This window comes from Fukomys damarensis, unplaced genomic scaffold, assembly GCF_012274545.1.
Source record: "Fukomys damarensis isolate Sample0158 unplaced genomic scaffold, DMR_v1.0_HiC HiC_scaffold_15, whole genome shotgun sequence".
In the NCBI taxonomy this organism is placed as follows: domain Eukaryota; kingdom Metazoa; phylum Chordata; class Mammalia; order Rodentia; family Bathyergidae; genus Fukomys; species Fukomys damarensis.
Window position 1 is genome coordinate 40,754,780 of NW_022900927.1, and position 15,368 is coordinate 40,770,147.

Sequence of the window (15,368 nt, forward strand, 5' to 3'; positions counted from 1 at the left end):
CAGCGGACCGCACTGGAAGCCCACCAAATGGCTCTTTAACCTTTCATTTATTTATTTATTCATCCAGGTCTGCAAATATTTCTTGGTGTTCATCTCAGATAAATTAACAGGAGGAAGAAGCCTTAGTTATTTACGATATGGACTTGCTTTCAGGGGAACAGTCCAGAAAATTTCCTCAACATTGCTAATTTGTATTAAATGTTTCACTTCCTCCTGTTGCTTAGTTAAAATATGAGTGCGGGTAAATGCAACTTGGTTTGTTTCCACCTTTTTTTTTTTCTTTTTCTTTTGTACGTGTTTTCAGTACATAATATTTATCGTGGCGCGTTTGTAAATGTACGCAACGCATCTTAGTTCTTTTTATGTGCCTCCCCCCCACACCTCTCCTTGCTTTCTCCATCTCGTGTCCCCCATCCCACTTGTAAAAGCTGTATTTCCAACTCTTTCTACAGTCCCCTCCTTTTAATCCTTTTAACCTCTCATTTCTTGTTCCCCTTCCCATCGGAAAATGAGCTCCCTATCTATTATTATCTATTATTTTGCTGTTTATTTTGGGTTTCTCATGAGAGAAATGCAATGTGTAAACTTGTACATCTGATATATTTCACTTAACATTATGGTCTTGAGGTACATCCGTTTTCCTACAAATGACTCAAGTTTATCCTTCTATATGGCAGAGTAGTACTCCATTGTGTATAAGTACATTTTCGTTATTCATCTATTGATGGGCATATAGGTATTTCCAAGATATAGCTGTTTCCAAGATTTAGCTGTTATGAACTGTGCTGCTATAAATACGAGCATGCATGTGTCGCTATAATATGATATCTTTAACTCAGGAAGATATTCACAAGGGGAATAGCTCAGTCCCATGGAATTTCTATTTTTAATGTTTTGGGGAATCCCTTTACTGGTTTCCACAGTGGTTGTACTAGTTTATATTCCCACCAACAATATACAAGTGTTCCTTTTCCCCTGCAGCCTCGCCAGCATTTATTATTATTTGTTTTCTTGATGATGGCCATCACAGAGTTCTCAGGATCTATCACCCATTTTCAGCCACTACTAACATCCCATATGAGTGTAGGACATTTGTTAAAACCAGTGAACCAACATTGGTGTGTTATTCTTAAAGTCATTATTTGACTCAGATTTCCTTTTCACCTAGTGTCTTTGTTTCTGTTCCAGGACATCACACTGCTTTTTAGTCTTCATGTTGCCCTAGGCTTGTGAGCTGTGCAAACTGCTCACACTTCCCTCATTTTTGATGGCCTCTAGCCACAGTTTCCAGGAGTACTGCTCAGGTATTTTATAGGGTATCCCTCAACTGGAATTTCAGACAGCCCTTTTTAGAGCATGTCTTTGGACACTATAAATTACATACTTTTCACACTTCCATCTTTCATTCTCATTACCTTTTCTGTACTCAGCTCTGTTCTTCATCCATGTCTAAGAACCATCAGGAGATAGCAGAAATTGATTCTCTCACAGTTCAGGAGGCTGAAGTTCAAAAAAATCAAGGTGTTGACATGGCCACGTTCCCTCTGGGGATCGGGAGACTGTCTTTTGCCTAAATGGCTTCTGGTGGCTATCAGCAGTTTTTGTCCTATGGATGTCTCACTCTAGTCTCTTCCACTGTGGTCACATTATCTTTGCCTTTAAGTCTCCCTTGTGTGTCTCTCATAAGAAAACTTACTGCATTTAGGTTCCAGGTAGAAGGAGATAATTCAGGATGAACTTATTACGCCTTTAATTATGTCTGCAAAACTCTTTCCCCAATTAAGGTAATGTTAATGGATTCCAGAGTTTATCAGTTTATTCCAGAGTTTTACCATCTTGAGATCTGTAGGCCAGTATTCAGATTATTAAAGTCCATCCATTGTTTTCATATTTCAAAATACTCGTGGTTGTTTCCTAGAGGTTAGGCAGTTTTATGTTATGGATTTTTTCATGACATTTTCATAGTAAAAGTACTTTTTCTGTTTCAACTCAAACATAACCTGAATATTCAAGTAAAGAGTGCAGGTAATATGTAACTTCAGACACTTGTCACTTTATTATAAGTGAAAGTGATCTTAGATTTGGAGAACTGGAAAATAATGGACAAATTCAGAAACATTATTCCAAAACATTTATTAAAATGATGCTTTTGAATCTTAGAATTCATAAGCAACCTGTCAGTCTCTCAGTTATTCAGCAGTTGACAGGTGCTGGCTGGGAAGTGGGCTGGGCACGGCTCTACGTGTGACTTTTCCTTGTAGCCTGATCTTCCTTCCAGCATGGGAGCCCCGGGAAGTCAGCCAAACCTTTTCTGTAGTGGCGCAAAGTGTCATAAATGACAGTCTCAGCTGGCAAAATAGATTCCCTTTTGTAGCATACCCTATGAACCAAAATAGCGTCAAATTCGGCAATACACTTTTGGATGAACTAGCCGAAAGTCCACCCACATTCAAGGGGAGATGCCATATGCTCCACCCCTCAAAAGAGAGAAGTGTCAGTTTGGGGCCATATTTAAAAACAGCCATGTAAGCTTTCATGCCAGTTGAATTATTATTCTTCCTCAATAATGTCTCCCTGAAAAGGTCACTGACTTCAGAATAGTGTAGTATTACCTACATGGCAACAATCCCCAAGTTGTGTGTTGTGATCAGTTTGTGATTCTCAACCTTGTCTAGTATGTTAGAATCACCTGGGAAGATCTGCAAAAATTCTAGTACTTGAACCTCACATCCAGATATTTCTATTTTTCTTTTGGTCTGGAGTTTGACTTGGGTATTACATGTTCTTCAACACCATGCTAGCCATATGCTTCCTCATTGATTTTCTTCAGTGTTTCTGATTCAGTGGTTTTAGCAGTGGATCCTCAGATCTTGTCACTGAGCACAGGAAGAGTGGGGCAGGTGTGCTACCCTCTGGGGGAGGTGTAGAGTTAGAAAAGGGCTGGGTCTTGCTGGCTCATGGCTGTGTCACTGGTTTTGGAGAGGAGATAATGAGAAATCTGATGGGTGAGGTGAGGTTGTAACAAGAGTGAGTAACAAGGTCTGTGAGCAGGAGACTACACGGAGATATGTCTGTGCAAACAATGTACTGCTTCTCAAACCTGTAAATAGTATTTTATCCTTTTGGAGTTCCAGATCCCAAGATTTACAGAAACAAGAGGTGTATCATACTTCACAGAAAGAATACACTGGTGAAGAAGAATTTGTGTCGGTTCTAGGGCAAGGCAGCCTGTTCCTTTTCTTTTACTATTGCAAGCAATGGAAATGAACTGGCCTTGGTGTGGCATCTGTGTTCAAAAGTTCAGTCACAAAAGTAACTGGAAACTGATTTTGCAGCACACAAGGAATAGAGAACTTAGCTTCATATCTTGGCAGTTCCCAAGCTTCAGTTTGACTCGTAGTTGTCTTTGTAGTCCTTGTCCTCTTCCTCTTCCTTTTTCTTCCCCTCCCGTTCCCCTCCCCTCCCCTTCCCCCTGTACTTCTTCTGTTCCCCTCTGCTCCCCCTTCTCTTTCTCCTGTTAGTGACGATGTCTCACCAAGTTGCCCAGGCTGACCTTGAGCTTGTCAATTACTTGCCTCAACCTCCTGGGTTGCTGGGCTGTGTACCACTGTGCCGAGATAACCATTCTCAAACTGAAGGGTGCTACTTTAAATGGCCTTCGTCTTCAGCCATTCATTGATCTAAGAATGTGATACATTTGCTTCTCTGCTAGCAAAACTGCTAGCAAGTTTAGAGAAGGCAGAGCATTTGGCTGACTAGAAAAAATGTGAGGGGGATGAGTCTGTGATTGGTTCCTGCCAATGACCTTAGCAATGATAAAAAGAAAATAATTCCAAAGGGCAGTTATGGCTCCCAAGTCAAATGACATCCAGATGTCTAGCTGTTCAGAGGGAGATGCTTTAGCCGTGATTGTAAGTGCTACAAGGGGCAGAGGAATTCATTCTTTATTGTCTACAAACTCATGGGAATCCTTAGCACTATGGAGCAAGATTGTATTTTTAAAAAAATACGTGATTTGATTTTCACTAAATGAAGAGACTGTACTTGGTGTGCATGTGTGTGTATCTGAGTGCACTTGGAGAGCAGGGATGGGACGGGTTGTGCTGAATCAAACATTTTAGGTCACAGCAGACTGGATGAATTTTAGTTGGGTATTTCTGGAACTAGTGTGGGACTGGAGACTGTATAATGGGGCATCCTTTACATGGTGGAACATTTATGTGCAGGCTTCAGCATGGCTGGCTGGAGCCCCATGGTGGGTAGGACCAAAAATGAGACTGAGAAAATGGGTAACACATGCTTTCCTGAATCTCCAGAATCTTACTAGAAATGAAGGAGTTAATTTTGAGGAGTAGAGAAACAGATTCTAAATCAAGCTTGGTCATGAACTTGCTGGGTGATGTGGGACAAAAGGAATAGCTTATTAGGCCTCACTTGTCTCTGTAAATAGTGTGGTTGATTTAAAAGACCTGAAAACCTGCTACTTTATACTTACTGGACATTTAGTGTATCCTCTGAAAGCAATTTGCTACTAAGTCCTAATTGTGCTATTACTTGTGTGGGTATGTGAGAATATTACTGGAACTACACTTTAACTTATGTATTTGGTATAACTGAACAAGTCTACAGTCTGCATTACATTATGTATATCCATATTAGTAATGACAATGTGGAAAAAAATACCAGGCCAAAGACTATCTTTTGTGACCTTCATTCTTCTCAGTTTAGAATTAAATGGCTAATTTTTGTACCCATCAAATAGTATTCTTCTAATAGCATTTATTATAATACTTTGTAGGACCAAATGACAATATTTCCATTCTGCAGTGTGGAGATGAAGGGTGGTAAAGAGAGGAGTTTGGGGTGAGTGGTTTGAGTATTCCATACTTAAGTTCCAATAGTACAAACCCTGCCTTTTCTTAACACAGAGTCACCTCATACATAGGACTTTCCTGCCTTGGAAAAACTAGAGAATTGGGTATTGAACCTCAATGGAGATGCATTAATCTGGGGCTTCTCCATTGTTATGAGAGGGAAATTTTATTGTACAAAGGTTAAGGTGTTGTCTCCATGAAGTCTCTGTTAAAGTGCATGGAAAGAGTAATGGTTTTGCCAGCATAACCTGTGGAGCATATTAAGACCATGCATGGAGGAGGAGTGAGATAGAGTCAAACAGCAAAAAGAAATCATTTTCTAGGGAATACCTTAGAGATGCCTCAATATACAATAGGGTTACATCCTGGTAAACTCATTGAAAATGGATTTAATACATCTAATTTACTAAACAGCTTTAAACTTGCTTACCTTAAATAAGCTTAAAACGCATATTAGCTTACAGCTGAGCAAAGTCCTGTACCACAAAGGCTTTTTTATGATAAAGTTGTGTCTGTCTTCTGTAATTTATTGACTACCTCTATCCAAAAACACAAGTGCACTGAATGGAATATCATTTGTTTATTCTCATGATAACATGCTTGACTGGGCGCTGCGCTTCCTTGTGCTCAGCATCAAATGAGAGGACTGGGCTGTCACTACCACAGGGAAACATCAAAACTCAAAACTGAGTGTATAATGTCTCCTGACTGTGTGTCATGTTTGCACCCTTGTAAAGTCTTAAAAACCTAAGTTGAGCTATCATCATAAGTTGGATGCTGTCTGCGCTGGAATTTCTAGCCGGGTTCAAAGACTCACCTTTTGCCCTTCCTGCACAGTGAATTCTGTTAGTTTCCAGTCGCACAAGCTAACGCGTTCTTCCAGCCTCCTCTGACAGCTGTGCTCTCCACTGCCACCTGTGGTTTCGCCCCCACCAGGCATCTTTGTACAGTTTGCCTCCCTCCTGCCGAAAGAGCTGTCGCCACCCAGGTAGGTCGGGAACGTCAGGTGTAGCCCTGTACCCTCCCACAAGGGTGCTGGCTGCTGTTGTAATCCAGTGATACCAGGCCTGGATCTTTGCTTCACTGCTTCCAGGCAGTGTGGCTGCTGCTACCGATTCTGCAGGGCCCTGCTGCTGCTGGCTGGGAGATGGCATTGGCCGCCCCCCTCTCCCAGTCCTAGCAGAGTCACATCCTGCCAGGTGCCTGTCTAGGATCTAATTTTTGTTGCTATTGCTCCTCGACCTTTGCTCCTACATGTATTTAGGAAAGTGCTCTAATATCCGTGTGTGTCTAATTATTTTTAGATATTCAGCTTTTTAAGAGTCTGAGGATGTTAAATTCTGCCTGTCCTCTTTGACTTAAGGAGTATTTCTTCTTATTGTCAATACTTAGTTTTATTGGATTTCTCACTGTTTAAAATGTTCCCTTTTGATCACTTCTGCTATTTTCTTAAGCTTACTGAAATTTGCTCTAGGAATTTGTTATTCCATTTTTGGTTTCTTTACTTTTCTGGTAGTTATTACATATTTTATTGATGCTTGCAATTACAATGCCATAATGCTAGAGCACTCTTTTAGTTTAATTTGTTTTTTCTCTTTTCATGAATGTTCTGGAATTGTGAATTTGGGATTTTTAAAAATCCAAATTTAAAAAATGATTCCACCTTACTGTCAGTATAAATCAAGGCAGAATTGCTAGTTGAAGAACAATGTAGTTACATGAATAATTTTACTTTTTGTACTGAGTCTTTTAAAGAAGTAAAACATAAATTCTCCTGAAGGATGACTAAAAACATTTTACAAATAGAGGAAACCTGGCATTTTTTTCAATGTGGAATGAAAGGACTAAAAATTAAATATTTAAAAATGAAAGCAAGAGACAATATTTTCACGATAGTAAAATAATTAGGCTTTCATCATTGTCTAATGGCTCTTTTGTTAAATATGTAATTAGTAAAAGAAGGAAGCTTTTGTATAATCTGTGAGGCCGATGGGAGATAAGTTCTCTTGGCTTATACATGGCTATGCAAAAGCATCCGAGGGTTTCCTATCTAAAGATGGACTCTGCTGGTTAATTTCATTTGTGAGTGCTCACTTCAGCAGTACATATGCTAAAATTTCATGCATGAACTTGTTTGTGCTGCAGTGCCCAGATATTCATTCAGACATTTTTCTGGGTGTTCCTGTGAAGGTGCTTTTGGGGAGATTTACATTTTAAATTAAATGCTGAGTAAAGGGGGATCACTTTTGCAATGTAGGTGGGCCTCATCTAATCAGTGGAGGGAATACACAGAATAAAAGGTGTGACCATTTCCAAGTAAAAGGGGATTCTGCAAGCAGACAGCCTCAGGTTTAACCTGTAGCATCAGCTCCTTCTGGTTCTATAGCAAATTGGCTTTGGAGTCTAACTGCACCTATTTCTGGAGCTTTAAGTCAGCTGCCCTTGGCAGATATTTTACTAGCTAAACCTTTATAACCTCATGAGCCCATTTCTTAAAATCAGTTTGTTTCTATATACACATCCTGTTTCAGCATCTCTGGAGATCCCTGACTAATACAGGTAGCCTAATTTTCTTAGATGTGGGGAATACTCATAGATAGCTCTTGGAAAGGTTTCAAAACAATCTTGTCTAAGGCCAATGGCAATCTCACTGGAATTGATGATGAATATACATTAATATCATTAAATTTCAATGAAAAATATTTATGGGCTGGGAAACTCAGAAAGCATTCATAAACACTTTGGTTAGTTTCATTTACTTTTTACACATTAATTATTAATTAGTGAAACAACAGTGCTATTATGCATTGACCCTTTTACCACAGAGAACACCAAACACTTTAGGAGCTACGGGAGGCAATTTCTGCCTGTGTTGCGTAGGTAGTTCTCAGACTTCAGCCAGCCAGAAGCATAGACAGGCTGGTTTGTTTACATTGTATAGCAGGAAGGAAATACAGTGGACACAGCATATATTGAGAGAATAACCAGCCTGGGGAACACATTGGACTCAAGGGGAGTGGTAATTATGGTCATTTGCTCTGCAGCTAGAAGCTAATGGAGCACCCAGACTTTTCTGGCACAGACTGCCCTCTGGCCATCAAATTTCTATGTGGTCTTTGCCTGAAGGAGAAAACCCTAAATTCTTCCCAGATACCACAGTCAGGACAAGGTCTAGGATCTGGCTAATATGGCTCCTTTGGTTCAGAGATCTCTGAATTAAAATATAATTGGCTGCCTGCCTCCCTACATACCACTGACCTTATATAAAAAAAAAATAGACCAGGAGTATGATTCCTTTTGAGGAATGTCTGTACCAGTGACGGTGAACCTATGGCACCCATGCCACAGTGCACTGTTTGTAACATTGAAGACTAAAAGATAAGCCATCACTGGTCTATACACATAATTTGCCGTTTTCCCAAGTGGGTTACTTGTTTTCATTCTGTTGAGTTGTTTGAGTGTCGTCTTTACTGTTTTTATTGCTGAGACAAAATACCCACCACCCCAAGTTAACGGAGGATGGGTTTACTTTGGCTTATGGTTTGTAGAGGTTTCAGTACATAATTGGCTGGCTCCAAGGCAGAATGGCATATGGCAGAGGGGCGTCACGAAGGAGAAACAGTTCATTTCAGGCAGGAGGCAGGAAGACAGCAAAGCAGTGAATGTAAGCAAGCAGCAACTGCAGCCTTCTTTTTGTCCCTTATATTCTGTCCATGTTATCCACCCTTAGGGCCAGTAGCACTTACAGCCAGGATAGGCCTTCCCATTATCCACACCTAGAACCCTGTCAAATCAGTGGACTGATTTAGTAATCGTACACTCTTAATCCCAGCATCATAACTTAATTCCTGCATCACACTAGATCCAGCCACCTCTGAAAAGCCCCACCTATGACCACATGACATCTAGGGACATCTAGGCACAAGCTGTAACAGTGAATTCTGCTGTGGTTTGAAAGTGTTTCCTTAAAGCCCATCTGTCAAAGGCTTGGTTGCAAGTCATTTGTAGGTGGTGCTTAGTTAGAGGAAGTTAGGTCATTGGGGGCATCCCTTGAGGGACTATTGGGATACCAACACCTTCTGTCTTTCACACCCCAGCAGATGAATGATTTGTTCTTCCCCTTGGTCCTGCCATAAGGTACTGCCCAACTACAGGCCAAAAAGCAGTAGTATGTCAACTGACCGATGATAGGAAACTCCAGGACTGTGAGCCAAAATAAACCTTTTTTTCTTCTCTTCTTCTTTTTCCTCTTCCTCCTCCTCCTCTTCTTCGTATTTTGTCAGTGACAGAGAGGGCCCTATCCATGAGTAATTATTCCACAAAATAAGTTTGGTCTGTGGCAGACTTCTCTTCAAACATGTCTTCTTTAGGTAGCTTCACTTTCATAAGGAAATACCAATTCTCTTCATACTGACCCATGAAACATGAAATTGAGCTCTGTAAAATAATTTTCACTCCAACTTCTTATCAGAGGTTGTAACCTAGAAATCTCTTCTGTCCAGAACCTGTCAAAAGCTCAGCTGTGAAAAGCAATATATACAGAGAATTGCCTGAAGGAAATAAAGTCCATCCTTTCTTTAGACTCACTCCCTTTTATTCCTGGATTAAGCCAAACCAAGAGAGAGCTGCAGCCTGAAATATTTTTTGTCTTAGTTCCCCAGGGAGCTGCTTTAACAGAATTTCCTTCAGCATTACGCCATTAGCATTCATCTTGATGGACATTATGAGGAAAAGCCTGTTCAACCTTTTGCCAATAAAGTTGACAATCTAGATGAATTAGACAATTTTCTAAAAAATCATAAGTTACTGAAATCAAGTGGAGTTATAAAAAGCTTGAGTAGACCAATGTCCATGGTTGTGGGGAGGAGTGTTGTACAGGTTGCAAAGATTTATTTCTTTCCAGAACTAAGTCCTTTTTTTTTTTTGAGTGATTATTAGCTGTGTTTATATACGTCTTCTCTTTTTTCTCTCTCTCTTCTTCCTCCTCCCCTTCCTCTTCCTACCGCCACCCTTGTTCATTACCACTCCTTCCTTTGGGAATGCACACTCCCTCACCGCAATGATACGATATTAGGATAGCAGAACATTACAGTACACTGACTCCTGGCCACAAGAATTAAACCTAAATTTGACCATATTACACATATTTCTATATATTGGCCTAAGGAATGGGACATGTGACCCAAACAAAATCAGAATCGTTTCTTGTAATTATATAATTTATCTGTGGGGAAAGTTCTCTTCTGGCTTGCTGAATGGGGATGTTCTACGTCACAGCAAAGCTTATCTGAGAAGAAATACGATGGACAGAGACACAGAGAGACAAAGAAACAGAAACAGGGGATGAGGTGGGGTGTGATAACAAGAGATGGACACAGCCAGAAACGCGAATAAGAGATGGAGATTGAAATAGGCAGAAACATACAGATGTAGAACTCAGATGCAGACACAGGGAAAGGGAAAAGAAAGATAAATAGTTCAGTATTATCTGAAATAGTTAAATAATACCCGATTCCCTAGTAGTTGCCACTCATGTCCTTCCTACATGAGAGACAATACATTTCTTTAATATTTTTGCTGACCTAATTAAATTTAGGTGCTTTTCATTTTCAAGTTGAAATACCTCTGGCCAAAGTGGTTTTTATAGGTGAATTAAGGAACAGATAATTCCTTTGTTTATTTTACTATTCCAAAGTGTAAAGGGAAAACTCATAAATTTTCTCTATTCATTTTATAAAGCTACCATAACATGACACAAAAACTGAAAATATAAGCCCATTATAATTAATATAATGAATACAGATGCACAAATTCTAAATGTAACCTCACAGGCTGACTCCTTTTCCTGGTTTATACAGAAAATCCATCAAAATTTATTTGTCAGAATAGACAAAGTTTTGTTTGTAACAAGGCCAAGTTCTCAGTGTTTCTTTTCTTTTTCTTTTTTTTTCTCCTGGTACTGGGAATTGAACTCAGGGCCTTGTGTTTGTCAGATCAGTGTTGCCCTTCAGTTTTTTTGTTTGTTTGTTTTTTGATACCCAAGATTGAACTCGGGGACCTCCCCAGCCCTTTAGTGACTCATTTGAAATAATGACAATTAATCTTTTGCATGCCCTCCCAAGGGTTATTTGGGGATTTTCTTAGGAATATAAAAATTCAGATTCAACCATTTAGAACATTACTTAGTGATTGCTAGAAGACAGAGGAAGCATGAGGGACCCTATCCTGATTCTTAAAGCAGTGTCACAGAGATAGTATACATAATCTCTACTTCCATATCATTCGTATCAAGCCACATGGTTGCATCTACTAAAGCATGATTAAGAACAATACTGTATTTACCCTGCACATTGAAAGAATTAAAATATTTGCAAACTCCCTAATGATTACTGGAAAATTCTTCTGTAGCCACCAAATATTTGTTTCATTCCTTTGTACATTCAAAATATAACTAGCCCCTTTTCAAGGGAGATTATTCAAAAATTCCCAAGTGTAACAAGACCAGTTTCAAAGTCCAGGGTCTCTGCATGATGGGTAATGGTGTCTTCATCAAGATTGAGGTAATGCTATTAATAGTCTCTACAGGCCTGGAAGTGGCTTCTATTGATCTGGAGACTTACAAAATGTTATCTATCTTTCACATATTCAATATACAGAGAGATTGGGTCAATCAAAAACACTTTCTTGGGGCTGGGGATTTAGCTCAGTGGCATTGCTGTCTGCCTCGCAAGCGCAAGATCCTGAGTTCGATCCCCAGTACCAAAAACAAAAACAAAATCTTTCTTATTTGTTTATGAGCTGAGGATTGAACTTAGGGCTTTGCACATGCAGAGTATGCATTCTACCACTGGGCTACATCCACAGCCCTACAATAAATTTTTTTTGTTTGTTTGTTTATGGTATCAGAGCTCAAACTTTGGACGTTGCGCTTGTGAGGCAGGCAGCGATTCCACTGAGCTAATTCCCAATGCCTAACAATAAACATTTTCTGGTGACAGGAAATGGATATGAATATAGGCGTTTTTCTTGATCAAATCTTGATTTGGCTCCCTTGGTCATTCTTTATTCCTAACTTCTACTTAAAATCATTCTTCCATTTCCATGTCTTTTTGGTTATATCTAAAGTAGACACCAGAGTCTATGTCCTTTATTGAAGCAAGGTTTTTCGGTCCACTTCCTGTCCATAGGAGATTGAGGACAGTCATAAATGCCTTTAATCTAGGTTAGTGGTACCTATGCAGTACCTCTAAAGAACATGAATGGCTTCTTTAAGCTTTTAGTCAGCTTTGTCTGCCAACAGATGTAGCCACAATTCACTTTTTAGGCATAATTCTTAAAATTGCTGTATACCTGGCAGGTGTGGTGGCACATGCCATTGATCCCAGCACTTGGGAGGCTGAGGCAAGAAGACTGCCTGAGTCTGAGGCCAACCTTGGCTATATAGTGAGTTCAAGGCTAGCCTGGACCACATAGAGCAACTCTGTCTCAAAAATCTAAAACTTAAAGAAAAATTCTGTTGATCTTTGATTTCTTGACATTGTGCCAAATGGTTTCTTACTGTGTAACGTGGATACCATCATTAGAATGTGTCCCCCAAACTTCTTGTGTTAAAAACAAACCCCTATGCAACAGGTTTAGAAAGTGGAACCTAAAAGGTGATTAGGGCTCATAAATGGATTGGTGTCATTAAGGGAACAGGTTGGTTATTGCAGAGTTGGGTTATTATAAAAGTGAGTTCACGCCTCTCTTGCTTGCTCTCTGGCCTGCCCTCTGCTATGAGGTAGGGGGCTGTAAAATAAGAAGGCCCTCACCAGACCCTGGCACCATACTCTTGGACCTCCTACCCTCCAGAGGTGTGAGCCAAATAAATTTCTATTTTAAGAGAAATTATTAAATATGTAATACTCTTTTACAGCAAGATAAAACAGATGATGACAATGGAGTTTCATCTTTTTATGACCCAGCAAACTTTTCTTTCCCTCTCATCTTCTGCTTCTTCATCCAATTCTAAATACTCAAGTGTGAAAAATACAGCAACATTCTACTACAAGCTCTCAGTTTCCATAGCAGGATAGACTGATTGTGCTGTGGCAATAATCTACAAATTTTAGTGGCTTTACATAATGAAGAGTTGCTTCCTACACACACTGTGTCCATTGCAGCTCTGTTCTCCACCATCTTCACTCAGAGACATTGACCCCCAGAGATTCCATTATCTTGGACGTGCCCAGTGGCCTTGACAGTGGAGAAGGAATGTAGGAAATCATTCACAGGGACCTAACACTTCCATATAGACAGGAACCATGGTGCAAGTCACAATTAAGTTTTAAAAGTTGAGAAATTAAATTCTATCACATATCTGGAATTACAGGGAAATATATCTGTTCATTGTGCAATATATAGCACACAATCACACACTTAACATTAATGAACTTTTTGGATTTTACTGAAAATTTGTGGGACCAAAGAAGGGATTATATCATATAATGTGTAGAATTTTGCTAGAAAAATCATCACCTGAAATTTCTTCTCTCCCTAGTTCCTTTTCTATGGTGTTACAAATGCTTTATTTTTCTCTTTCTCCCTCAGAGAGGACTTCGCCTCACTGGCTCCACTCCATCCCTCTTATTTGTTCTGTTTGGGACTTAGAATTCCATACTGCTTCATTATGGGGAGCAAATTCCATTATCTTTGCTATTTGCACTTTCCCTCAAGGTCTTATATACCATCTCAAGAGACTTATGAAGCATTTCTTCTGAACAAATATAGCACCTTCTCTAATAAGAATTCTAGTGAATGCAATTTTCTCCATCTTATTACATTAATAATATATTAGCAAGTCAAATCTAGCATTACCAAGTAAGTTTTCCTCCAGAAATGAACTATGGCTTAGCATAATATATTATTTCAGTGTCATATATTAATAGATTTAAAAAGTATCTATATGATTGTCTGAATCTGCTCAGTCCATCATGGAAGACACTAGCCACATGTGACTATTTCAATTGAAACTTGAATTGTTAAAATTAAACTCTAGACATTTGATTCCTTGTTTTTATTAGCCACATTTAAAATATCTAATACTCATATATGAATCAGGCTGTAGTACTAACAGAGATAGAATTGCTACTAGGGCAGTATTGTGATGCTATCAGGGCATTTAGAACAATGTCTGCCTGTTGTAAGCACTGTCAAAGTGTTATGATTGATGCCAGAAACTGACATATGGTAAAGGTGCCATGGAAATGAGTGGGGAAAAAGGTTTTATTTCATACATGATATTTGAACAACTTGCTTGCCATTTGGAAAGAAAGGAAGGAAGGAGGAAGAAAGTATATTAGAATTCTAGTTTGCGTTCATTACAAATTAAATGATATAGATTAATTACTATTATTACTTTTTTTTGTTTTTTTGTTTTTTTGAGACAGGGTCTCACTGTGTAGTTGAGACTGACCTGGAACTCACTTATGTAGCTGAGGCTGGTCTCGAACTCATAGTGATCCTCCTGTCTCAGCCTCCGAGTGCTGGGATTACAGGCGTGCACCACCACACCCGGCCTAGATTAATTATTTATTCCAAAAAATCCTTAATGTTACAGAAAAATGAAGAATTTTGAAACTTTTGGGTTTGTGGAACATCTTATGCTATTCTTACTTTTAGCACGATACCAATGCAATAAGTCACAAAAGAGAACACTCAGATTCTACTGTCAGTGAAAATGGGAGTTGGGTTAGGGTAGGGAGGTGGTGGCATTAGACTGGTTAGGCAGGTGAGGGATGGTGGATCAGAAAAGGTTTATTTAAATACAGTATACATTTTAAAGTCTAATTTCTTTTGTAGCATGTGCCACACAGATGTTTTAGATTTTTGCTTTGAAATACTCCCTGCAGAAAAAATTAGTAAATATAATAGCTTATATTTGTAAATTTCAAGAATATCCACTCTAGGTAAGTTAGCATTATTTTTTCAACAAGGTCTCACTATATAGTTCTAGCTGGCCGTGAACGCACTATGTAGCCTAGGCTGGCCTTGAATTTATGGTGAGCTTCCTGCCTCAGCCTCCTGAGTGCTGGGATTATAGGAATGCACAAAAACACTCAACTAAGCAAGCTAGTTTTAAATGATTATTTCTACTTTGAGCCATGTACTCAATTCATGCTTATAGATTGACATATTAGATGATAATGATGGAGAAAACATAACTATTATAAGGCAAATGTATAAGCAGTGAAATTATAGAAGCTTAACTCTTCTAGGTTCTCGCTAACTTGGGAGTAAATTGTTTCAGTGAAAAAAAGAGCATTTTTCATATCAAAATTGTTTTTATAAAGTATATTTAATCTAATGGAAATAACCATTGAATGTTTTTAAATTAAACACTTCAAAAAGTATATAAGTATAAAAATAATAGCAAAAGGGCAGAGTTTGGTATTGCATTGACCATATACTAATCGTTATGAGAACAAGAAGTATAAAATGTAGAGTGGAGAGGAT